The following is a 26361-nucleotide window of genomic DNA, read 5'->3' on the forward strand; positions in this document are numbered from 1 at the left end:
TTTTCAAAAATTTTAACAGGGTCTGCAGGCTTCCGGTATAACCAGATGCAGTACCGCTCTGTGTAGTAAAGTAACAGTGCGGGGATTTCCGCACTGTGTTACAAACAGAACATGTGGTCCTCTTCAAAATTTCGGGAAAAACAAAATGTACTCCAGATCCTAAAAACTACCCAATCCCACACACATCAGGAAAAAACCAGAAACAAAGAAAAACTTTCTCAAGTCAAAGTAAAAGGAAAGGCAAAAAACCAAAATTCAAGTCCCCAGTGGAGTCGCCATTTTGTCGGCCATATAAATCATTCTTGAAACAACAAAACTGATCTCCCTAGTATCAACAGATATCTAGCGACAAGCAAAACAAGCAAATCTACCTTTCTCTAAATTTTGCGATTTATAAATAAAAACCAAGAGGTGTTTTAGACCCTGCCTTAAGTCCAACGCTAGTTTGTGGTAGCCACGCTTCGACCGTCCGAATGAGTTTCCTTTTGAGAACCTACAAGCACAAACAAGCACACATCAAATAACACCTGCATAGCCAATATAATAAATCATATTCATCATGGTGATCAAGGAATCCATGAAATAAACCATAAGAGACTGCTTATTGAGAAAAATAAACTTGATTGTATTAACTTTGAACAAAGAAGAACTTTACAACCTTGGTGCCTTAATGTTGTACACGCTCCTCCCAAGGTCCAAGCAAGAATCTCCTCTACTTTGAAAAGCTTCACACTCTTCCTAAAAAGATCAAAAGGTATGTAATCTCTCCTCACAAGCTCAATTAGGAAGTCTAAATTCCAACAGCATTTACCCTAAAAAATATTCAGCTTTCAACCTCCTTAGTAATGAGCTCAATGCCTTATTTTATAGTGCATAGGAAGGAAGTTACAGGTCCACCTTCAAAGGGATAAGCTCCTCACATCAAGGGGTTAGCTCCTTTAGTTATGGGTTGCATGAACCTCAAAGGAGCAAACTAACCACCTCAAGTTTCCCTCTAGAAGCTTCCAGAAATAACTCAAAGTGCGTTTTTGAGAATGTACTTGCGCCTTTTTTACTTTTACAGGGGTCCACACCCATTACACAGAAACAGAGAGGGCAAGTCCGCAGGGGACATGACCAGGGGGTGCGGGACCACAGGTAATGCTAAGAGAAAGTGCAGAACCAGAGTTTTAGAGATTTTTAAGGGCTTTCTTTCATTTTTCAAGGCTTGACATGAAGAGCTAAGGTTTAAGACTTGCATAAGAGGGCAGTATGAGTGGTGATAGACTCACACCGACTGCAGAATTTCATGGTGACAATATTTTATATCACAAGATATCATCAATGAATTGAATTTTTCAATTAAAAATATATTTGCAAGTAAAATGGTAAAATTTATTTTTGAATACAGAAAGGTTGTGTACTGGAAGAAGGTAATCTTTTATTTTAGCTTAGAATATTCATAGTGGCATATGAGAAGATCGGAATCTAGATAATGAACTAATATCATGTGGCAACATCGAAATTTCTAGTTGCAAACATTTTTTACTATTGGTTTTTCATTAAATTTTGAAAAACAAATTTTACCCATATGAGATATATTCTAATTTTTAGGGGTTTTTTTATATACAAGTTTGTTGAGAGAAAAAATTTACAAATAATTACTACAAACTATAAAATCAAGAAACTATTCTAATTATATTAGATAAAATATAAGACACGTAAAATATATTTGTACTTGTTAGCCTCTTGCTGCAGCAAGTTAATCATCTTTCATGATCGACATTTTTACAGGACAAATATGTCGTACTATGCATGCTGCAATGCTCCATATTTGCTACAGATGACCAGAGAAGTATCCATGAAGGTGTGCCAGTTTTAATGCTACTGCTTTGTTCCAGTTTTGATAAGTAATCCATTTTTGATCAGTTTTCAAGCATGGGAAAGGCCAAACAACTTAATCTTGGCTTCCCTGGGTTTCATTTTCATGTTCTAGAATATAGAGAATGAACATCTGTCCAAACAGCTTAATCTTGGCAGATTTGTAGTTAGGTAGAGAAACAAGGGTGCTCAACAGCTTAATCTGAGCCCCTGGCTGAAATAAGTGTAGAAGTAGATAGGAGCACAAGCAACAAGAAAGAATGAAAAGCTGGGTATGCTAGTTCAAGTGCACCCAAACCAAAAGAAGAGAAAATGCTAGGTGAGTAGGTCGGGTAGGTAGCTTTGTGGTTGCAGAATCATGGCTTGTGATCCATTTCATGTTGTCAAGTGTTATATCTATCATATCACAAGTTGAAGGTAGTTGTTTAGTTGAAGGACTTCAAGAAATGCATGTCTAACTTCCCCTTCTTCCTCTTTCCCCAAATCACTCACTAACTTCCCCTAAAAGAGGTCAAGATCTGCTTGATACCTCTTAGATTCATCATGTTCCATATCATCTGCCTTGGTGAAGATCTGCTTCACTAAAGGAATGTTCACACTTCTTCTATCAGTCATTTTCCCCCATTGATAGCCTAAGACATCATTCTTAGCGCTTTTTCTCATCATTATCATATTAACTACTAACTTTATTATGTAACTCCCTATCTATTTCCCCTTCCCCTACTAAAACTATGTATATAACTCCCCTATATACTTATCCCTTCCCCCCTGGTTGAAAAATAACCATATTCATCCTTGGGAATTGCTAAGTTTATCAGAAACTCAGCAAGAACCCTCTTTTTCCTCCTTAACCATCTCCCAAATGCAAAAGGACTCATTCCTTTGCATAGTTTACCTTCATATGTATAAAAATCATCCCTTTGGCCTTGGTTTGCCTTTATAAGGCATGAAACCCTCTTTGGCCACTAAACCCTCTCAAAACACATCACATTCCTCCTAAATGCCTTTGGACTCCTTCCAAGGCATGAAAGTTGCCAAAAACCATGCAAAAATCATTAAAAACCTTCTACAAATGAAAAAATCCTCCCTTTCTTTGGCCATCGAACCCCTTCCGATGCCTTAGAATCCATCCAAAACACCAAAGGCTACCCCTCCGAATTCATTTTTCCTTTGCATTTTAATAAAATGCGTGCTCCGATGAGAAAGAGGTCTTTTTGGTCCCCCTCTGATGTGATATCGCTATCGGGAGGGGGCAGTGGCATGTAACAAGCCATATGTGCAGCTTTCTGAAGGCAGGTGCCCTCCCTCCGACGCGATATCACTGTCGGAGGTCGGGCGATTTTATGTCTTAGCATTATTTTGTATTGCCGAAGGGCTCCGAGCCGATGGCCCATCGCCGATCGCAAGTCGGAGATCGGGTATCACAATGTTTTATTGCATATATATATATGGCCCTCCACCCCGCCGATAGCGAATTGCCGAGTTAATCTCAGCCGCCCATTCAGGCCCAGAGATCAACGACCCATATTTAATCGGCGATCACCCCTTGTATATGGCTCTAACCAGCGGAGCCGAAATGTTATAAAGGCACAGCTTATGAGGTTTTCGGGTCCGTAAGGGCCCCTTGTGCAGCGAAAGGAAGGCTCCCGACGAGCCGGAGCCAAAATGGTATGTAAATGCAGTGTTAAGGGTTTCGGGTCCGCGGACCCGTTTCAATTGAAAATCTGCGATATGCGGGTCCCGATGGGTTGAACCCGAAAAGAGATAAAGTGGGCCTGTAATGCATTTCGGGTCCGCCATATTTCGGCGATCACATATATGCTGCCCCCCGGTCCCTCCGACTGCCGATCCGCCGATGGATCCAGGACCGTTGGATTGGGCCCCAGATCTGACGGTCCAGATCTTGTTGCGCGGCCCCCACTTCGCATTGCCCCATATATTGCTCCGACTGGCGGAGCCGAAAAGTTATAAAGCATAGTGTAAAGGGATATCGGGACCGCTAACCAAATTTTTGCAAATCCGCCGATTGGGTTCCACCGATGAGCCGGGCCCAATTTCAAATGAAAAGGGCCTCAATGCATTTTCGGGTCCGCTTGGTTCATCGCTCATCGGAGATGTTATGTGTTGGGACCGATGGTCCGCCGATTTGCGATTTAGCGCCAACCGTTGGATCGGCCCGCGCCGGATCCAACGGCCAGCATTTAATGTTATGAACAGTGATTCGCTAAGCACCATTTTTCATCAAAATTTGCAGTTTTAAAGGTATTTTGCCTATTTCAAAGGGAGGGTTGGTTTATGCAGGTTTCTATGTGGCGCCTCCGCCCGCTCAAATCTAAGGCAAGCACGGATTTGCTCGGCCCATTGTACATTGCTTGTGGCTCTATTTGTGCCAAAATTCATGATTTTGCCTCGGCAAATCTGTGGGCGATCCTTTTTTCATCATGTTGCAGCATTTTATCATTTAAGCGGTATTCTTGGATCGGCAAGGGCCGACAAGCTCCCAAAAGCGGCAGAAGGCCGAGCGTCGGCCATAAATGGGTGATTGGACAGTTCAAAGGCATTCGGAGGTCAAGAAGGGACCAGGTGCATGCCAAAGAGTATCAGGAAAGCGACAGAGAGTATCAGTATTGCGGTTCAAAGCAGATGAATTCAAAATGGCCCCAGCAGATCTAGCAAGCCGTCGTTGAGCTGTAATGGCTCACCAACTCACAGATTTTGGCCATTTAAGGCAACAGGACCACTTGAAGGCAGATTAAAGGATTTTCAATGCAGATTTATGACAAGTGCAATGGTCCCAGTCACATTTTGGAGCAGCGCTGCTTCCTTAATTGTGCAGTTATCACACAGAGGACAGTGCGTGGCTCAAGGCACTCTTTCAGTCCATTTTTGAAGCTGCAGGACCCTGTGCAGCCCTAAAGAGCCATTTTGATGAGGCTGCTCCCTCATGCGCAGCTGTTTTAAGTTATTTTATGCATTCATTTCCAGCAGAACTTAGATTAGAAGCAGTTATTGCACAGATCTTTTTTGATCTATTTTGATAGATATTTTGTAGACATTTCCTCTGTATAGACCACCCTCTGCACTGTTTTAAGTGTTGGTTGGTTGTATGACTCCTCTAGAGACTCGCTCTGTATCTGATATGATTTCTTTAATCAAAGACTGCTTAAAGCTTGGAGGATGGACTGTTTGAAGTGTTTTTAATGGTTCAAGAGTGAATGATGGAATTCATGTGCTACTATATGGATCAATAAGTGTTTCTCACCTCTGTTATTTCAATTTCATACATGCTCAAGTTACAGAACAAAAGATTGGTCTAGAATTTGCTTAGCTACACTCTATGCTCAGTTTCTGTGGCTTCTTAATGTTTTCCTCTTGATTTAGGCATAAATATGAATTCCTTTATGGCTAATGTTTGATCTATTTCAAATATGAATGACTGTTGTTTAAGAATTCTTAGTTGTTCCTAGATAGAGATCATTCATCTTCCCTCTGTTAAGCTGAGTGAGAGATTCTTTGTTGCCTCTCATTCCTTAGCCCTCATTCTATCCTCTTAAACTTAAGTGTTGTTTCACGAGCATCTACCCTGCTCCTCATTCCTCTTGTGACCAAGAAAACGCACCAGCAGTCCTACTCCATGACTCCATGCCCAATGGTTTGAAACTTACCACACTATGCATTGCCTCTCTACTTGAAATCATCCTCCTTCCCACCAAACATAAACAAAACCCCTTGAACTCAATAACTAGCCTAGTATCATCTTCAACAAAGCTAAATCATAAAGAGAGAGCCCTCTCTGACTGCAGGTAGGCTAGGACCTGCAGTCCAAAGATTGGTTTGTGGTTACCTCGGCCATATCCCTTTAAGGAGCTTTAGGGACAACCTGAGTGATAACATAATGGCGACTCCACTGGGGAACATCCTCAGATAATTTCACAAATCAAGTTGGAAAGCTCCATTGGGAAATAACCACACCTTCAAAAGTTTCTTTCTAACCCATACATTCTTAGAAAATCCCCAAAAAACAAGCCAGAAGCTGGCTCCCAGGAAGAATTCATGCTATACAAGGTCAAATCCAGACCCAAATCCCACAGCTGCCTTTGAAAATCTGAATTTGATCCATAGAAACCTTAGCAAATTAGAACTAAAGGAGGATTTTGCTGATTCTACTCCTGTGATAGTTCAGCCAAACTTTGGCCCAACCCCTGTCAAAGTTCTATTTCGTTCAACCCCTAGTTCCCCTTGTTCATCATCCACATCTCAAAGCACTCCTTCCACACCTCCATTCACTGCACATACTACCACTACTACTCCTATTATCCCAGTTGTTCTAGCTGTTCTGTTTATCCCTGTTGTTCCACTTATCCCTGCCAACATGGCAAATAGATATGCACCTTTACAGTTGCCTACTAATCCTGGAGCTATGCCTCAGGATTACCAAACTAAAATCACATATTTTGATGGCACAAGTGCCTGCGCAGCCCTTCAGCATACAAAGAAAATGCAGGATTACTTTGAAAGCTATGAGATTGACGATGATGGTGTGAGAATGAAGATTTTTGTCCAAAGTTTGACAGGCGATGTCAGGACGTGGTTTAGAGCACTCCCAGCTAATTCCATAGCAAACCCAGAAGCCTTATACCAATCATTTATTAACAGATGGGAGAAAAAGAAAGACCCCTTGCACATACTAGCTGAATACGATACAATTAAAAGAGGCCCTCAAGAGACTGTTTTGGACTACTGTGCAAGATTCAATAGCATTTATAATGCTGTCCCACAAAACTTAAGGCCTCCACCTGACCTTGCCTTGTATAAATTCCCTAATGGATTCGAACCAGATATGGCCTACCAGTTAAAAGAAAGAGCCCCTAATAGCCTTGCAGACATGCAAAATGTGGTTGTCACTGTGGAGGCAAATTTAATTGCCAAAAGAAATAGAGCTAGAACTGAGAGAAGAACCACCTTCAAGGAAGAGCCCTCAGCCTTAGATCAAAAGCTAGATGCTATTATCAATGGCATGCACAGGCTGGGAGACAGAGTAGAGAGTGTTGAGAGGAAATCATCATGGGACGGGCAGCAAGCTAACACTGTCAGGAACCCGAATTTCAGGAAAAATCAAAATCCAAACGCTGGTAGGTCTAGCCCAGACCATGATATAAGACCTCCTTTTCAAGAAAACTACGCAGAAGCATCCACTTCTAATGAACCCATAGAAGACACTCACATGAACTTAATGGATTTGAAGGGTGAGCAACAAATTTTTCTAACCCAAGAAGACCAAGATGACCATGAGACAAATCAATTTCAGACTAACTCTGGTGAGTCTTTTGACTTCAAACAAGGTTATGATTCAGCCATTTATGAAGTCCACAAATAGTATAAGCTGAGGACAAGAACCATAGATGTGCCCGAAAAAGTTAAACCAAAGGAGGGCAAACAACCCAACCAGATTAAAGGCAAGGCTATTATAACAGAAACAGCTGATATAACTGTCCCAAACCCACACCAAGTGACTGTAGAGGACATAACAGACATACAGCCTTCTGTTGATCAGCCTCTTCCACCTTCTTCTTCGAAAGAGAACTTGAACAGCGTTCCAAAAGGCCCTCTTAAAACTGAAAAACCGCAAGAAATCAATTCCCATAACGTTGATAAACAGGAGCAAATCGCTGATAATTCAAATGAAAAAGAAAAAACTACCATCATCAACACCAAGACTCCATTGGAAAATCCATTTAATTTAGAGGCAGAGATTGGAAAACTTAAAATATCCATTCCCCTCTCAGAACTTGCCAAACATGATGTGTATAGGCAACAAATTCAAAGATCTCTTCAAATGCTAGAGGTCAAGGATGATGTAAATGTTTTGGATGATACCCCTGAGCTGTTGTTCGGTCTTGAAGTTAATGGAAAATCAACATATGGATCTGTTCCACCCTTTTATGTCAGTTTGCACATTCATGACAGTCTTGCACAATGCTATGTTTGACTCAGGTGCCTCACACAATCTTATGCCCAAAGCTGTAATGGAGAAACTAAACCTTGATGTCACAAGACCCTACAAAGATCTATTCTCCTTTGACTCAAGTCAGGTCAAGTGTTTAGGCTTAATCAAAGACTTATGTGTCTCCTTAGTCCAATTTCCCAACAAGACAATCCTAATGGACGTGGTGGTTGCTGACATCCCACCAAAGTATGGCATGCTCTTATCAAGATCTTGGGGAGAAAAACTCCAAGGATATCTCCAATTAGACCTCTCCTATGCCACTATTTCAGTCTTTGGGCAACCAAAGAGACTGTATAGAGAAACACTGATGAAGTATGTGGTAAGTAGTGAGGAAAAGCCCCAGAATTTCCCTATCTATTCAATCCATTGTGATATGGATTCTTTTATTTTGTTTAATGATGAAACAAGTCCTCCAACTAATGATAAGCCTATGGCTTTAGTACAACAAGCGCACATCAATGAAGAATCGGTTGCACATACCCATGAGACTGTTACAACAACCAATGCAACCAGCACACAAGAAAAACCTCCCGAAACACAAGACTCGGGTCTGCCCAATCCTAGAATGACTGAAACTCTTAATACTAACCACAAGCAAGAAATCACATGGTATTTAGAGTTTGATGGCTCTGTTAACAAGTTAGGAGCAGGGGCAGGAATATGGATTCACAATACACATAACAACCATGTAGAGGGTCATGCTTATAGACTAAATTTCAAATGCACCAACAACATGGCTGAGTATGAGGCACTCCTCTTAGGCCTTAAGCTGTTCAAAGCTTTAGGAGTTGCCAAAGCTTCCATTCTAGGTGACTCAGACCTAGTAATCCAACAAATGAAAGGCAACTTTGTTACCAATGATAGAAGGCTAAGAGCTTATAGGACTGCTGCCACTGCAATACTTGATACATTCACTGAATCCAAGCTTGCCAAGATTTCAAGAAATCATAACATTCATGCTCACAACCTAGCCACTTTCGCTAGTACATGCAAGCTTCCCTTTGAGCCAAATCACCATTTCACTGCTGAAATAAAACATAGGCCTGCTGTCCCAAATAACATTAAAGACTGGCAAGTGTTCGAGGATGATGCTCAAATATACAATTTTCTTACCTTACAACATGAATTTGCAGGCCTAAACATTAATGAGGATACCATGGAGGACCCACAACAACAAGCATTAAACGAAAATCAGCAAGTTGTAACAGCTGTAACAGCCAGACAGATCCTAAGCCCAACAGTCTTTGACAATGCAAACATTGAAGAGCTGAAACAAATGCATTGGGAGGAAACAGATAAAATAGAGGCCGAGAGTATTGATCTAAAAGACAATTTTCTCCCGGTTGGCTTCACTCCACTAGAAGACATGTTTGATGCAAATGATGTGCCCAAAAAGCCAAAAATGTAGCCTATAAACACTACCATAGAAGAATACAACATTGGAACAGCAGAGAAGCCCAAAATGATCAAACTGTCTAAATCTTTGCCTCCTGATCAAAAACCAAAGTATGTGGATTTTTTCAAAGAATTCAAAGATGTCTTTGCTTGGTGTTATGAGGACTTGAAGTCCTATGATACCTCAGTAATCCAACACACCATTCCCTTAAAACCAAATCAAAAGCCTTTCAAACAAAAACTTAGAAGAATCAACCCCGTGCTCCTTCCCTTGGTTGAGAAGGAGGTAAAGAGGATGTATGAGGCAGGAATCATAGCACCAATCAGATTTTCCGAATGGGTGTCAAACTTAGTTCCCACAAGAAAGAAAACAAATGAGATCAGACTTTGTGTAGATCTCAGAAATCTAAATCAAGTCTCCCTAAAGGACCACTATCCTTTGCCCAAAATGGATCACATTCTATAGAGAGTAGTGGGGTCATCACGTATTTCCCTGCTCGATGGCTTTTTAGGTTTCAACCAAATACTTGTTCACCCGGATGACCAAGACAAGAGAGCATTTACCACACCGTGGGGAACATTTAAGTATGTTAAAATGCCTTTCGGCCTAAAGAACGTTGGTGCCACCTTTCAAAGGGAAATGGACATTGCATTCGCCAAGGAAATCCATGATTTCCTAGTTGTCTACCTTGATGACTTAACCCCTTTCTCCAAATCTGATAAAGAGCACCTAAAACACCTAAGGCAAATATTCATCACATGTAGGAAATATGGCATTTCCTTGAATCCCAAGAAGTCTCTCTTTGGCCTTGAAGAAGGAAAATTACTTGGACATATCATCTCAAAGGATGGTATTAGAGTTGATCCGGAAAGGATCCAAGCCATATTGCAAATCCCATATCCTAGAAATATAAAAGAATTGCAAGCATTCCTTGGGAAAATCAATTTCCTAAGGAGGTTTATTCCAAACTTGGCTGAGCTAATACGAATGCTAAACAATATGCTCAAGAAAGACGCCAAGGTAAAGTGGTCTCTAGAGGCCAAGCAAGCATTTGAGGATATTAAATCAGCCTTAACTCAAGCCCCAGTCCTCACAAGTCCAAAATTTGATAGGGACTTTATCATATTTTCATTTGCATCTGATAATACTATAGCTGTTGTCCTTTTGCAAAAGGATGATCAAGGAACTGAAAAGCCAATTGCATTTTTCAGCCGAGCCTTAAGAGATGCACCCCTGAAATACCCAATCATGGAGAAGCAAGCCTATGCCCTTGTTAAAGCAATCAAGGAATTCCGAATTTATATTTTATATTCACATGTGATTGCTTATGTGCCAAATGCTATTGTAAAAGACATATTAACCCAAGAGGGGTTAGAAGGCAAAAGAGGCAAGTGGATTGCTAACATTCTTGAGTATGACATAGAGATAAAACCAACCAAGCTGATAAAGGGACAAGGTTTAGCTAAACTGATGTCCGAAACAAACTTTCAAGCCTTAGACATCAACCAATTGGACAATGAACAGGAGCTGGCGACTCCACAGATCAGTGACACCTTTTTGCAATCCCCATGGTATGCTGATATTTGCTTTGTATTGTTAAACCTGTGTGCTCCCCCAGGATTGTCCAAGACCAAGAAGAGATTTTTAAGAATGAAGGCTTTGAAATTTTGTGTCTTAGATGGTGCATTATTTTGGAAAAATCACGAAGGTATATTGCTTAACTGCTTGATTGTGAATGAAACTAACAATGTCATGAAAGAATTCCATGCAGGGGACTGTGGAGGACATCTATACTAGAAGTCCACTGCTGATAAAATTCTAAGGGCTGGTTTCTATTGGCCCACTTTGTTTGCAGATGTAAAGAAGTTTGCCACGTCATGCCACAATTGCCAAATCTTTGAGGGCAAGAGAAAGCTGCTCCCTTTGCCTCTTAAACCCATCTCAACCGAGAAGCCTTTTCAACAATGGGGTCTTGACTTTATTGGAGAAATCCATCCCTCTTCCTCAAGCCAGCATAAGTGGATCTTAACAGCTACCGACTATTTCACTAAATGGATTGAGTCCATCCCATGTAGGCAAGCCAATGACACCACCATTATCCAATTCCTTGAGTGCAATATCCTTTCTAGATTTGGCTGCCCTGAGAAGATCATCACTGACAATGCCGCTGCTTTCAAATCCAAAAATATGATCAATTTTTGCCATAAATTCCATATCACTTTAGGCCATTCCATAGCCTATTACCCTCAAGGTAATGGCTTAGCCAAGTCATCCAACAAAAGCCTGATCAGTATTATCAAGAAGACCTTAGAAGAAAACAAGAAGAATTAGCATAAAAAGCTCACCAATGCCCTATGGGCAGACAGACTTTCAACAAAGAGATCCATTGGAATGAGCCCTTATGAGCTAGTATATGGCATGGAAGCCAGATTTCCGTCTTCTTTAGGCATTCCTGTTATCAAGCTGCTGCAGGAGGTTCAAGCTGAACCAAATGATATTCAACGAAGGATCAATTAGACCATTCATCTTCAGCAAACCAGAGAGCATGTGTATGACAAAGCTCAAGTGTTACAAGAAAGGCTAAAGAAGGCATTTGACCAGAGGGCTAAAGCTGAGGATTTCTTTATTGGCGACAAGGTTCTAAAGTGGGACTCACGAAGAGAAGACAAGGGAAAGCATGCAAAGTTTGACTTTTTGTGGAAAGGCCCATTTGTCATCAGCACTATTCAAGGCAACAATACATATTTTCTCAAAACTCTAGATGCCTGCGCAGCTGAAGAGGGCCCTGTGAATGGCCGCATGCTCAAGCATTACCTTGATCCAGTGATCTAAGGGATATAGGGTTCTGATGTATATATTTGTATATTAATGCGTGTACATATAAGCGTTTTTCTTTTATGTTTTTATAAGCAATCCGATTGCTTGGAACCAAGCAGCGAAGTTATGGAGGCAGAGCAGCGCAAGTCCCCCATTTCAAAGCTCTATCTTTGCATTGATTTTGAGAAAAGAGCGCAGTCCCGAAGAAAAGACCCAAAGGAACGTGACATTCGAAGCCTCTGTTCTTTTGAAATGAAGTTCAAAGAGAAGCACATCAATTTTGCCCCCGGCTATGAACTTACTTCAAAGGGTGCACAAGGCAGGTTTTGATATACTTTAAACGCTGTCAATGGTAAAAGGGGCAACGCTGTTATTTATAACAGCGGGTTCAAATAAAAATGCTGCATTCATGCTTCCAGCTCTTCAGTCGATAGTATCAAAACAGAGGAACGTTTGCTTTTAGTGTTACATCTACAGCCTGTTCAAAGACAAAATTAAGAGGAGTTGGTCCAGTTGGTTCCCTTTTTGTGTTTACTTCAAAAATGCAGCTCTCAAACAAAAGTGGATGCAATATCAAGCACGCAGAAGAAAGAAGGCAATGCTTTATTTTTCACAGTGTTTCAGTTAAGGAGGAGTGCGGCATTCAGAAGTTAAAGTTCTAGTCATTCAGCAGTTAGCACAGAAGAAATTTTCAATTAACAGCAACTACAAAGGATCAAGGCATTCTGACCTGCTATTCTTGGCTTGTCACAAGGAAAAACCATCCCCAAGTGGAGCCACTATTAGCCTCCTGCTGCAGCAGGTTAATCATCTTTCATGATCGACATTTTTACAGGCCAAATATGTCGTACTATGCATGCTGCAATGCTCCATATTTGCTACAGATGACCAGAGAAGTATCCATGAAGGTGTGCCAGTTTTAATGCTACTGCTTTGTTCCAGTTTTGATAAGTAATCCATTTTTGATCAGTTTTCAAGCATGGGAAAGGCCAAACAGCTTAATCTTGGCTTCCCTGGGTTTCAATTTCATGTTGTAGAATATAGAGAATGAACATCTGTCCAAACAGCTTAATCTTGGCAGATTTGTAGTTAGGTAGAGAAACAAGGGTGCTCAACAGCTTAATCTGAGCCCCTAGCTGAAATAAGTGTAGAAGTAGATAGGAGCACAAGCAACAAGAAAGAATGAAAAGCTGGGTATGCTAGTTCAAGTGCACCCAAACCAAAAGAAGAGAAAATGCTAGGTGAGTAGGTCGGGTAGGTAGCTTTGTGGTTGCAGAATCATGGCTTGTGATCCATTTCATATTGTCAAGTGTTATATCTATCATATCACAAGTTGAAGGTAGTTGTTCAGTTGAAGGACTTCAAGAAATGCATGTCTAACTTCACCTTCTTCCTCTTTCCCCAAATCACTCACTAACTTCCCCTAAAAGAGGTCAAGATCTGCTTGATACCTCTTAGATTCATCATGTTCCATATCATCTGCCTTGGTGAAGATCTGCTTTAATAAAGGAATGTTCACACTTCTTCTATCAGTCATTTTCCCCCATTGATAGCCTAAGACATCATTCTTAGTGCTTTTTCTCATCATTATCATATTAACTACTAACTTTATTATGTAACTCCCTATCTATTTCCCCTTCCCCTACTAAAACTATGTATATAACTCCCCTATATACTTATCCCTTCCCCCCTAGTTGAAAAATAACCATATTCATCCTTGGGAATTGCTAAGTTTATCAGAAACTCAGCAAGAACCCTCTTTTTCCTCCTTAACCATCTCCCAAATGCAAAATGACTCATTCCTTTGCATAGTTTACCTTCATATGTATAAAAATCATCCCTTTGGCCTTGGTTTTCCTTTATAAGGCATGAAACCCTCTTTGGCCACTAAACCCTCTCAAAACACATCACATTCCTCCTAAATGCCTTTGGACTCCTTCCAAGGCATGAAAGTTGCCAAAAACCATGCAAAAATCATTAAAAACCTTCTACAAATGAAAAAATCCTCCCTTTCTTTGGCCATCGGACCCCTTCTGATGCCTTAGAATCCATCCAAAACACCAAAGGCTACCCCTCCGAATTCATTTTTCCTTTGCATTTTAATAAAATGTGTGCTCCGATGAGAAAGAGGTCTTTTTGGTCCCCCTCCGATGTGATATCGCTATTGGGAGGGGGCAGTGGCATGTAACAAGCCATATGTGCAGCTTTCCGAAGGCAGGTGCCCTCCCTCCGACACGATATCACTGTCAAAGGTCGGGTGATTTTATGTGTTAGCATTATTTTGTATTGCCGACGGGCTCCGAGCCGATGGCCCATCGCCAATCGCAAGTCGGCGATCGGGTTTCGCAGTGTTTTATTGCATATATATATATGGCCCTCCACCCCGCCGATAGCGAATTGCCGAGTTAATCTCAGCCGTCCATTCAGGCCCAGAGATCAACGGCCCATATTTAATCGGCGATCACCCCTTGTATATGGCTCTGACCAGCAGAGCCGAAATATTATAAAGGCGCAGCTTATGAGGTTTTCGGGTCCGTAAGGGCCCCTTGTGCAGCGAAAGGAAGGATCTCGACGAGCCGGAGCGGAAATGGTATGTAAATGCAGTGTTAAGGGTTTCGGGTCCGCGGACCCGTTTCAATTGAAAATCTGCCGAAAGAGATAAATTGGGCCTGTAATGCATTTCGGGTCCACCATGTTTCAGCGATCACATATATGCTGCCCCCCGGTCCCTCCGACTGCCGATCCGCCGACGGATCCAGGACCATTGGATCGGGCCCCAGATTTGACGGTCCAGATCTTGTCGCGCGGCCCCCACTTCGCATTGCCCCATATATTGCTCCGACTGGCGGAGCCGAAAAGTTATAAAGCATAGTGTAAAGGGATATCAGGACCACTAACCAAATTTTTGCAAATCCACCGATTGGGTTCCGCCGATGAGCCGGACCCGATTTCAAATGAAAAGGGCCTCAATGCATTTTCGGGTCCGCTTGGTTCATCGCTCATCGGAGATGTTATGTGTTGGGACCGCTGGTCCGCCGATTTGCGATTTAGCGCCAGCCGTTGGATCGGCCTGCGCCGGATCCAATGGCCAGCATTTAATGTTATGAACAGTGATTCGCTAAGCGCCATTTTTCATCAAAATTTGCAGTTTTAAAGTTATTTTGCCTGTTTCAAAGGGAGGGTTGGTTTATGCAGGTTTCTATGTGACGCCTCCGCCCGCTCAAATCTAAGGCAAGCACGGATTTGCTCGGCCCATTGTACATTGCTTGTGGCTCTATTTGTGCCAAAATTCATGATTTTGCCTTGGCAAATCTGTGGGCGATCCTTTTTTCATCATGTTGTAACATTTTATCATTTAAGCGGTATTCTTGGATCGACAAGGGCCGACAAGCTCCCAAAAGTGGCAAAAGGCCGAGCATCGGCCATAAATGGGTGATTGGATAGTTCAAAGGCATTTAGAGGTCAAGAAGGGACCAGGTGCATGCCAAAGAGTATCAGGTAAGTGGCAGAGTGTATCAGTATTGCGGTTTAAAGCAAATGAATTCAAAATGGCCCCAGCAGATCTAGCAAGCCGTCGTTGAGCTGTAATGGCTCACCAACTCATAGATTTTGGCCATTTAAGGCAACAGGACCACTTGAAGGCAGATTAAAGGATTTTCAATGCAGATTTATGACAAGTGCAATGGTCCCAGTCGCATTTTGGAGCAGCGCTGCTTCCTTAATTGTGTAGTTATCACACAGAGGACAGCGCGTGGCTCAAGGCACTCTTTTAGTCCATTTTTGAAGCTGCAGGACCCTGTGCAGCCCTAAAGAGCCATTTTGATGAGGCTGCTCCCTCATGCGCAGCTGTTTTAAGTTATTTTATGCATTCATTTCCAGCAGAACTTAGATTAGAAGCAGTTATTGCACAGATCTTTTTTGATCTATTTTGATAGATATTTTGTAGACATTTCCTCTATATAGACCACCCTCTGCACTATTTTAAGTGTTGGTTGGTTGTATGACTCCTTTAGAGACTCGCTCTATATCTGATATGATTTCTTTAATCAAAGACTGCTTAAAGCTTGGAGGATGGACTGTTTGAAGTGTTTTTAATGGTTGAAGAGTGAATGATGGAATTCATGTGCTGCTATATGGATCAATAATTGTTTCTCACCTCTGTTATTTCAATTTCATACATGCTCAAGTCACAGAACAAAAGATTGGTCTAGAATTTGCTTAGCTGCACTCTATGCTCAGTTTCTGTGGCTTCTTAATGTTTTCCTCTTGATTTAGGCATAAATATGAATTCCTTTATGGCTCATGTTTGATCTATTTCAAATATGAATGACTGTTGTTTAAGAATTCTTAGCTGCTTCTGTTGGAAATAATACTGAGAGGGGGGGTGAATCAGTATTATCTAGTTCTTTTAATAAATCTTCCTTATTTATACTTTGAATTATTTTTGCATGTCAGTACCATAAAATAATGAGCATGAAAAAAGAAAACAAAGAGTCACACCAAAGAACACCAGATGTAAGGTGGAAACCCAATGTGGGTGAAAACCACCTGCTGCAATATGTATCTATCTTCTTTCAAATTAGAAACTCCTTTTACAATGGTTTTGTACTGGTGCAGTCCTTTACCAGTACGCAGGCTGCAACCTGCAGAGAGCTACAACTCTCTCTCATTTTCCAGTCTCTCCTGGAAGGGAGCTACAACCCCCTACTTCTTTTCTTTCAAGGACTACTTTTCATAAATTTTCAAACTGGATCCATAAACATCAAGAGATCAACAAGTACAAGTAAATCACCCAGTCAACTGCAGTAACCAGATCCACAATAACAGTAAACTAAACCCAGAACACCTTATCAACAGAAAAATTCAGTCAACAAAAGATCTTAAGACAGATACGCAGTTTTTCTTTCTCTGGCCTGCGTGGCTACGCACTTCACCTTCTGCTCCCCTGTGTATACCCGCAGAGATCCTTCTGCTGCACCGCGTACCCACGCACTGTTTCTTCAATCGCGCTGTGTACTGTTACTGTAGGAACGCACCCACAAACACTATCGCGCTGCGTACTGCTACTGCAGCCTTGCACCCACAGATGCTATCGCACCGCGTACCTATGCACTTGCGGCTTCTGAAGTGCCGCGTACTTTCCCTGTGCCTACGCACTTGAACTTCTGTCGCGCTGCGTACCCACGCACTGCGCCTTCTTCTGCTCTGCGTACCCACGCACTTTTCCTTCTTCTGCTCTGCGTACCCATGCACTTGCACCGTTAATCACCTGCGTACCTCTGATTAGGGCCGAATTAGCAGTTCCCCAGTGTGCCACAGATAGTCAGATGCTCAGATCTGTTCATGCGCTCGAGAGATCACCCTTCACAGATTCGCTTTCAACTTCACTTTTATATAGATCAAGCTTTTAAAACAATAACCCAATATTTCAGATCTTAAGATATTCAATTTGCAAAAGATGCTTAGCCAAGTGATCTCCTTTGCTTTATATAGGCAAGCTCTTCCTAAAATCATGGATCAATACCATAGATAACCAATACAAGGGGCCCAAAAACATGGGGCTCAATAATAATAATAATATAAAATAATACCACGGGCCAAAACCATAGAATCAAGAACGGCGGGCTAAATACCACGGGCCAAACATAGGAAACCCCACGTGAACGCGCTTCTCTGCCTTGAAGTAAGTGAACTGGGGGTACGCACCTTCTGAATGGGTGACCTACATGTGTGGCCATAGTCCCTTCACGGTGTACCTGCGTGTACGCACCTTTTGAACTATTCTCCTATGTACCTCTTAATTTTCAACATTTTGAGAGCCTGCGCAGAGCATTGCCACTTGAGGGTGTTGCCATCAAGTACAACATCTGTAACATAGAGCCATACCAGAATCATAATGCCAACAATCTCCCCCTTTGGACTTGATGGCAACCTCAAAATCTTCAACGTCATTCTCCCCCTTTGACATCAAGGGCAAAGGGTTATGCTCCCCCTAAGAACATGCTCCCCCTGAATATGAACCAGATCTGCAAAGAAGAACCATAATCCACCAAACACCATAAATGACCATGAAAGAGATAGAGACATATTGCAGTAATATTCAGACCAGCATCCATGATCTCCTTCTGTACATCCTCCATAATGCCAACAATGCATTATATGCTCCCCCTGAACCTGTGCCATTCGATCTTCAACCAATCCGCAACCTAGCACATGTACGCATATGCCCCAGATGAGCCTTGCGTACAACCAACCATCAGAAGAGATTCAACAAGATGATGCATCAACAACCCCCAGCTTTTTCCTGAGGTATTCAAAGGTCTCCCTAGGCAATGGTTTGGTGAGTATATCAGCAACTTGTTCCTTAGAAGGAACATACTCCAACTTGACCTTTTGTTCAAGTACTTGTTCCCGGAGAAAATGATACTTGATCGGTATGTGCTTGGTCTTTGAATGCATGACTGGATTCTTTGAAATGCTTATTGCACTTGTGTTATCACATAAGATGGAGATAGGTGGTGTACAAGTGATTTGAAAGTCCTGCAAGGTCTGCATCATCCAAAGGAGTTGAGTGCAGCAAGATGTAGCAGAAACATATTCTGCTTCAGTTGTAGACAAGGCAATCGAACTTTGTTTCTTGCTGAACCAAGATACTAATCTGGAACCCATAAAGAACGCACCACCACTTGTGCTCTTCCTGTCATCCACGCTTCCGGCCCAATTTGCATCTGTATAAGCATGAAGTGTGAGATCTGTATCTCTAGGATACCATAAGCCATAATTTTGAGTCCCTTGAAGATATTTAAAGATTCTCTTCACTGCCTGAAGATGAGTTTCCTTCGGATTTGCTTGAAATCTTCCAACTATTCCCACTGCATGCATGATGTCTGGTCGGCTACCTGTCAAATAAGGTAGACTTCCAATCATAGATCTGTAGGTTGGTTGATGCACTGCTGCTGATTCATCATTTGCACTGAGGCTACATCCTGTGACCATGGGTGTACATACTGGTTTTGCATCTTCCATGCCATATTTCTTCAAAATCTGCTTGAGATACTTGGTTTGAGACAAAAAGATCCCTCCTTCTTTTTGTTGGATTTGCAAACCAAGAAAATATGTCAGTTCTCCCAGCAAGGACATTTCGAATTCTTTCTGCATCACCAAGGCAAAGCTTTGACTCATAGCTTCTTCATTGCTGCCAAAGATAATGTCATCTACATACACAACAAGTATTAGCAATTTGTCATTTTCAACTTTTATATAAAGATTGTTGTCTGCTGATCCTTTTGAAAAACCTTGTTGATGAAGATATTTGTCCAAACGATAGTACCAAGCCCTTGGAGCTTGTTTGAGACCATAGAGAGCCTTTTTCAATCTGCATACAAGATTTGGATCATTTCCAAGAATGAAACCATCTGGCTGCTCAATGTATACTTCTTCTTCCAAGTCTCCATTCAGAAAGGTTGATTTTACGTCCATTTGAAATACTTTGAAGTTTTGAAAGCTTGAGAGAGCAAGGAACATTCAGATGGCCTCAAGTCTTGCAACATGAGCAAAGGTTTCTTCAAAATCTATTCCTTCTTGCTGCGCATACCCTTTACAAACAAGTCTGGCCTTGTTTCTAATTACTTCTCCATTTTCATTCAATTTATTTTTGAAGACCCATTTTGTCCCTATAACATTCTTATCCTTTGGTCTAGGAACCAACTCCCAAGTGTTGTTCTTTTCGATCTGCTCAAGTTCTTCATCCATTGCTTTCACCCAACATTCATCTTTGCATGCCTCTTTCACATTTTGTGGTTCAGTGGAAGAGAGTAATGCCAAATAGCTTGAAGCTTCTGCAACTGTTCTTCTTGTTTGTACACCTGCTTCTTTCTGCCCCAAAATCTGAGATTCTGGATGATTCTTCTGAACATATCTGGATGGAGTCTTCTCTTCTATCCTTATCTGCTCCTCTGGTTCTTCTTGAGGTTCTTCTTCTTCATCATTCTATCTTTGAGGGTAGTTTTCATCTTCTTCGATATCTTCATGATTTACTTGCCTAGGAATGTATCCCTTCTCATCAACCACTACATCAATGATGTCAACAATTCTTCCAAGTCTTTTATTGTAGCACTTGTATGCTTTGCTGTGTGGAGAATAACCAAGAAGAATGCCTTCATCTGCTCTAGGTTCAATTTTGCCAAGTTTCTCATCGGTATTCTTAATATAGCATTTGCTCCCAAAGATTTTGAAGTGCTTTACCAAAGGAGTCTCACCATACCAGAGCTCATGAGGAGTTTGAGTGCTGTTCACCCGGACATTTGTTTTGTTGAGAATAACAACCGCAGCATATGCAGCTTCACCCCAGAAAGTTGCGGGAGTTCCATACTCATCAAGCATAGCACGAGCCATTTGTTGGACTGTTCTGTTCATTCTTTCCACTACTCCATTTTGCTGAGGAGTTCTAGTTGTAGAGAATTCTCTTCTTATCCCATGTTCTTCACAGAAATCAAAAAATTCATTTGAGGTAAACTCCCCACCTCTGTCGGATCTGAGGCACTTAATTTTGTATCCTGATTCATTTTCAACCAAGGCTTTAAAGGATTTGAATTTTTCGAATGCTTCATCTTTGTACTTCATAAGTCCTAACCAGACAAACCTGGAGAAATCGTCAATGAATAATATCAAGTATTCTTCTCCTTGAGGTGTCCTTTTCGTGAATGGTCCACATACATCTGTATGTACAAGCTCAAGAGGCATGCTAGCTGATCCTTCCTTCTCTGGAAAGTTAGTTCTGGTTTGCTTTCCAAACTGACATGATTTGCATATGGTGTTGTCTGGAATTTTGATATCTGGAAGACTGCGAACTGCCTGATATTTGCATGCTTTCCTTATTTGTGAAAATCTTAGATGCCCCAACCTCCGGTGCCATAACCAGTGTTCATCATCCTTGCTTAGATAGCATTGTTGTTGTCCTTCTTCAAATATGTATAGATTATTTGGAGTTCTTTTACCTTTGATCACTGTTTTACCTGTATCAAGATCACGAACAAGACATCCATTTGTTCTAAATATCACCTCGGTTCCTTGATCACACATCTGGCTGACACTTAGAAGATTATGTTTCAATCCATCAACATACAAAACATTTCCAGCTTTGACCTTTTCTTTTAACTGAGCAATGCCTTTTCCTTTTATAGCTGCAGGAGTATCATTTCCAAAAGAAACATTCTTTCCCTTTTCTAGAGCAAAATATGATTCAAGTTTTTCTTTATCACCTGTCATATGCTTCGAACATCCACTGTCAATGTACCATAGATTTTCTTGTCCCTCTGCATAAAATGCTATCCTACATCTTTCTGTTTGTGGTTCCTTTATTCTCCATGTTTTGGTGCTTGAGGCTTGTTCCTTTGTCTGCTGAAACCTGCTCCTGCATTCAGAATATTCATGACCAAAATTATTGCAAATAGAACATTCAACTTCATTTTCAAGAACCGAAAAGTTGTTATAGGTTCTTTTTGTAATCTCGGTCATACTTCTTTATTTTTGAGCTTCTTTAGTCATGATCGTTTTATATGCAACACATTGAGCTGCTTTGTGACCAAAGTTATGGCAAGAGAAGCATTTTCCATTGAAGAAACTTCTGCAGTTATCAAATCTTCCGGCCAAACGATTGTAATTTCTATTGTCATTCATTCTTGAAGCAATTTGAGAGGATTTTACCTGTGGCTGGTTGTAGCTTTTGTTCATCCTTAAGACGGATTGCCCTTGGTTTGCCTGATAGTCTTTGTTTGTAATTGATCCCTGCTTTACCTGGTGATCTCCATTGTGCTTTTGCTCATTCCTTCTTGCTGCATCAAGATAACTCTTTGAGGTGGATGCTTGAGAAGTTTCTCCATTATAGCCCAGACCTGTCTTGTTTAGAGGAGAACGCTGTACATTGATGATCTCATCCAGAGTTTCAGATCCTTTGACAAACTTAAGATTAATAGCCTTTGTTTTCTCAATCTCTTTTCTAAGACCAACAATTTCACCTTCTAACTTTTCAAGATATTTTTCTTTTTCATCAATTTGAAGTTGTAGAGTATCAATGATCCTATTCTTTTCTTCTATACATGTCTTGAGTCTAGAAATTTCTTCACAAAAGCTATCCACATCTATAGCATCCATGTAATCATCATCTTCAAATGCCATTAAAAGTTTATAGTCATTACCTCGTTCATCTTCATCACTATTTGATAGACCATCACTATCTTCATGAGTGTAGTAGCTTTTCTTATTTGCAATCTGTTTCTTGTTCCATCTAGCAGGTTCCTTTCCTTTATCCTTATGAGGACATTTCGCAGCATAGTGACCTACTTGTCCACAAGCAAAGCATTTAAAAGGTAACTTACCTCTGAACCTTCCAGTACCCCTTTAAAGATTTCTGACAAAATTTGATTCTTCTTCTTCTTCTTCTGGTACGTGACTTGCTTCATAATAGTCTCCTTTTCCTGAAGCCTTGAAAGCAGCTTCTCTTCTGTCTGATGGACCTCCCTTTCTCATTTCATAAGCAGTTAGAATTCCGTGTAGCTGAGACATAGTAAGAATTCGTAGATTTTCTTTTTCTTCTATTGCAGACACTTTAGATTCAAACTTGGGGGACAATGATCTTAGAACTTTTTCAACCACAATAACCTCTTTTATTTCTTCACCCAAGTTTTTCATGCAATTAACAATCTCGTCTACCTGAAGGAAATAGTTAGCCACACTTTCATCATTATACATTCTGAGATTCTCATACTGAATCCTGAGGGTTTGAAGTTTAGCACGTTTTACCTGTTCATCTCCTTCGTAGCTCAAGACAATCTTGTCCCATATTTCTTTTGCGGATTTATATTGCATAACCTTCACGAATTCTGTTTGAGATAAGCATCCTAGCAGAGTATTGACTGCTTTAGCATTTGTTTCATATTTCTTCTTTTCGGCCATATCTGTAGGAGTAGTTGAAGGAAAAGTGTAGCCTGTATCTATGATATCCCAAACTTCTGTACCAAGAGATTGAAGATAGGCAGTAACTCTTACCTTCCAATAATTGAAGTTTGTCCCATCAAAAATTGGTGGCCTGATTGATGCTTCCCTCTCATAGTTGCTCATGATGAATGATCTTTCTTCAAGCGATCAAGCTTCTCTGAAGGACCTGCTCTGATACCAATTGTTGGAAATAATACTGAGAGGGGGGGTGAATCAGTATTATCTAGTTCTTTTAATAAATCGTCCTTATTTATACTTTGAATTATTTTTGCATGTCAGTACCATAAAATAATGAGCATGAACAAAGAAAACAGAGAGTCGCACCAAAGAACACCAGATGTAAGGTGGAAACCCAATGTGGGTGAAAACCACCTACTGCAATATGTCTCTATCTTCTTTCAAATTAGAAACTCCTTTTACAATGGTTTTGTACTGGTGCAGTCCTTTACCAGTACGCAGGCTGCAACCTGCAGAGAGCTACAACTCTCTCTCGTTTTCCAGTCTCTCCTGGAAGGGAGCTACAACCCCCTACTTCTTTTCTTTCAAGGACCACTTTTCATAAATTTTCAAACTGGATCCATAAACATCAAGAGATCAACAAGTACAAGTAAATCACCCAGTCAACTGCAGTAACCAGATCCACAATAACAGTAAACTAAACCCAGAACACCTTATCAACAGAAAAATTTAGTCAACAAAAGATCTTAAGACAGATACGCAGTTTTTCTTTCTCTGGCCTGCGTGGCTACGCACTTCACCTTCTGCTCCCCTGCGTATACCCGCAGAGATCCTTCTGCTGCACCGCGTACCCACGCATTGTTTCTTCAATCGCGCTGCGTACTGTTACTGTAGGCACGCACCCACAGACACTATCGCGCCGCGTACTGCTACTGTAGCCTCGCACCCACAGATGCTATCGCGCCGCGTACCTACGCACCTGCAGCTTCTGAAGTGCCACGTACTTTCCCTGTGCCTATGCACCTGAACTTCTGTCGCGCTGCGTACCCACGCACTGCGCCTTCTTCTACTCTGCGTACCCACGCACTTTTCCTTCTTCTGCTCTGCGTACCCACGCACTTGCCCCGTTAATCACCTGCGTACCTCTGATTAGGGCCGAATTGGCAGTTCCCCAGTGTGCCACAGATAGTCAGATGCTCAGATCTGTTCATGCGCTTGAGAGATCACCCTTCATAGATTCGCTTTCAACTTCACTTTTATATAGATCAAGCTTTTAAAACAATAACCCAATATTTCAGATCTTAAGATATTCAATTTGCAAAAGATGCTTAGCCAAGTGATCTCCTTTGCTTTATATAGGCAAGCTCTTCCTAAAATCATGGATCAATACCATAGATAACCAATACAAGGGGCCCAAAAACATGGGGCTCAATAATAATAATAATATAAAACAATACCATGGGCCAAAACCATAGAATCAAGAACGGCGGGCTAAATACCACGGGCCAAACATAGGAAACCCCACGTGAACGCGCTTCTCTGCCTTGAAGTAAGTGAACTAGGGGTACGCACCTTCTGAATGGGTGACCTGCGTGTGTGGCTGCAGTCCCTTCATGGTGTACCTGCGTGTACGCACCTTTTGAACTATTCTCCTGCTACCTGTTAATTTTCAACATTTTGAGAGCCTGAGCAGAGCATTGCCACTTGAGGGTGTTGCCATCAAGTACAACATCTGTAACATAGAGCCATACCAGAATCATAATGCCAACAGCTTCTAGATAGAGCTCATTCATCTTCCCTCTGTTAAGCTGAGTGAGAGATTCTTTGTTGCCTCTCATTCCTTAGCCCTCATTCTATCGTTTTAAACTTAAGTGTTGTTTCACGAGCAGCTACCTTGCTCCTCATTCCTCTTGTGACCAAGAAAACGCACTAGCAGTCCTACTCCATGACTCCATGCCCAATGGTTTGAAACTTACCACACTATGCATTGCCTCTCTACTTGAAAACATCCTCCTTCCCACCAAACATAAACAAAACCCCTTGAACTCAATAACTAGCCTAGTATCATCTTCAACAAAGCTAAATCATAAAGAGAGAGCCATCTCTGACTGCAGATAGGCTAGGACCTGCAGTCCAAAGATTGGTTTGTGGTTACCTCAACCGTATCCCTTTAAGGAGCTTTAGGGACAACCTGAGTGATAACAGTACTTCTAATGACTTTACATCAAGTTATCTTGGGAAGACATTAATGTAACACAGTAAAAAAAAAAAAATTATGTTATTCCATTTCTAGGTCATTATGTAAAAGACTAATTATCATTTTATTGTGGTGCAGGAAAGTAAATTGGAAAAGGACTAAATTTCTCGACGTAAACATTTGGAGTAAATTATTCAACAAGAGATCAATTAATGTAAACTAGCATTAATCATATGGTTGTTATTGCAAGATAGGTTATTAAAACAAAATTGGTAATCGACTCCCAATGAAATAAAATGGTTGTAAGCTACCAAAGCAGGGGTCGGTATTGTTATTTTGAAGACATCATTTAATTTAAAGCAACAACACATGATGATCCTAGCTTTCTCATCTTAATGTTGTGAGAATTCCTCCATGTGTCTACTCTTGTGATGAGTTTTTATTTTCCTTTTCATTTATTGATTTGAGTGAAATATGATATAAATGGAATCTTCATGATGTTGAGGCATTTAACCTCTTGGATTTTCATTTTCTTAACATCCAGTTAGAAATATTCTTGAATACATGCTATTTGGAAGAAAATATTAGATACATATTCATTTAAGAAAATATTGGATACATATTCATTTGTTGTATTTATATTGGATAATATTTACATACATCTTATAATATGGTTCATTGAATGCATTAAATGAGTATGTTTTAAATATCATACTATTTTTTCCTTTCTTATATAGTATCTCCTTTATTTTTGTTTTGTTTTATTTTAATATATAACTAATTAATATGTGTTTTCTCATTATGAGAGTTTCAAATTTAAGACAATTGAGAATCACATCTAATTAGTGATGAGTTTGAATTCAAACAGTCTTCTCACTATATATGTCTCACCATGTTTTATCTCATTTACAAATTCAAGAGCTAATATGGTCTATCATTTAATAAAGGATATTATTATTTAATATTTTGTAATCTTTCTGTTATCACTCAGGTTATTCCCCAAAAGCTGTGAGAAAAGGGAATACGGCCGATGTAACCACTAACCAATCTGCAACCAGAGAGGGCTCTCTCTTTATGATTTAACTTTGTTTTGCTATATGTTAGGCTAGTTATGAAGTACAGGGGTTTGTT

This window comes from Pinus tabuliformis, chromosome 9, assembly GCF_031772625.1.
Source record: "Pinus tabuliformis cultivar Carrire ecotype Pingquan chromosome 9, CPIR1, whole genome shotgun sequence".
In the NCBI taxonomy this organism is placed as follows: domain Eukaryota; kingdom Viridiplantae; phylum Streptophyta; class Pinopsida; order Pinales; family Pinaceae; genus Pinus; species Pinus tabuliformis.